The sequence below is a fragment of the Malania oleifera genome, chromosome 8 (genome assembly GCF_029873635.1).
Source record: "Malania oleifera isolate guangnan ecotype guangnan chromosome 8, ASM2987363v1, whole genome shotgun sequence".
In the NCBI taxonomy this organism is placed as follows: domain Eukaryota; kingdom Viridiplantae; phylum Streptophyta; class Magnoliopsida; order Santalales; family Ximeniaceae; genus Malania; species Malania oleifera.
In genome coordinates, this window is record NC_080424.1 from 46264649 (window position 1) to 46266347 (window position 1699).

The 1699-nt window shown below is 36.3% G+C and overlaps 1 non-coding gene across 1 annotated transcript; it reads left to right on the top strand.

The window, feature by feature from the left end:
- Window positions 1-794: 794 nt before the first annotated feature.
- Window positions 795-902, top strand: LOC131163210 (small nucleolar RNA R71). The gene has a single exon (XR_009138986.1). It is a non-coding gene; the product is annotated as a small nucleolar RNA R71 (small nucleolar RNA).
- Window positions 903-1699: the final 797 nt, after the last annotated feature.

Genomic DNA, 1699 nt, shown 5'->3' on the forward strand with positions numbered 1-1699 from the left:
CATTAGATTCCTTGGTATTTATTCTAGTCGAGAGTGACGGTTCCACGGTTGCCAAGCTCTGAGGAAAAGGTACCACAGGTTGGTACTCCTTATTAGCATTAGCCCCCTTATTAACAGATTGCTTCACTTCTAGGCCCACTTCCTCTAGTTTTTCTTTGACTTCATCTATCTCAGTCATAACTTTAGGTGTAAGGACAACTAGTTGTCTGTCAATGAGCATCTTAGGTTGGGAAACTTCTCTTCTCGAAGTAATCACGGCCTCTGCTATCTTAAGAGAAGCATTATGTATTTGTTGTTCTTGCTGATGGTATTCTTGAGGACTAGGCTTTTACTAGAAATTCCCATTTTTGTAAGATATCCAATTGCATGCTTATCACATTAGTAATGTCCTAAAATTCATTTATGGCCTAAGTCTACTGATTGATTTGAGTCTACATGAACTACTGGAAAGCATCTTCAAGAGAAATCCCCAGTGGAGCAAGTGCTGCATTAGATTGAAATCTTGACAGCTCTGAGGGGTCTGTTATGACTGATACTAAGGTGGAAGAGTGTCTAGACAATATGTTGGCTCACATTTATCTCCACCATTGATTACGCTGATAGGTTGTACTGTCATGGGTGCCTAATTGTATCATGTATTCCATTGTTGGATACTTTCAGCTAGGTAATCAAAGAATGATAGTACCTGATCTGATTCCTTATTAAAGAGTTCTCCATTGCACATGGTATGGAAAATGTGCTTGCAATCAAGAGTAAGAGTTGTATAGAAACAATTTACTAACCTCCATGATTCAAACTCATGATGTGGACAAGTACTCAGCAGATCCTTGAACCTCTCCCAGCAAGCTCGAAAAGTCTCATCACCCTTCTGCATAAACTGAATGATTTGTTCTTGGAAAAATATAGTTCTCTGTGAGGGAAAAAACCTATGTAGAAATTCACGCTCCATATATATTAGCCTAATTAGAGATAGAGTGAGGTCTCAAAGAACTAAACCACATCTTCGCCCTTTCCTTCAAAGAGGCAAGAAATAAATGAAGTCTAGCAAATTCTTTAGTTCTAGCATGAGAGAAAAAAAATATTGCAAATCAACTCAAACTTTGTCATGTGCCGATAAGGACACGCAGATTTTGTCCCGTAGAACTTAGGTATCAAAGACGTCCTCCCGTGCTGCATCATGAAGTCAAGTTTGTCATTAGGTAAAACAGTGTAAAATAGTGCAATGGTGTATGTAAGCTGCAAAAAATCCATAAGCATATGTGGTGATGGTGCAACCATATTTATTTATTTATATTTTTTTTTCAAAACTTAATTTTTTTATTTTTTTTCTTTTCTTTTCATGAGAATAATTAAAATGACGGGAAAAACACTAATTTGACACTAAAACTGACATTCCCCGACAACAGCGTCAAAAACTTAACTCATTCTAAAAATGAACAGCTTAAGAGCTATCCCAAGCATAGGAGTTACGTTGTGCAATAAATAGCCTAAGGGCCAGATCGTTTCCTTAGGAAATGCGATTTAATCTTAAATTTTGTGTAATTTAAAAAGAAATTAAGAAAATACAAGTTACTGAACACAGTTCAAATTTGAGTTCTTGGGATGTTTGAGATTTAACTTAAAGTGAAACAAAATATAACTACAAATAAGACATGCATGAAATCAGCAATCAAGAACGACCCGGTCAATTGCAATTAAT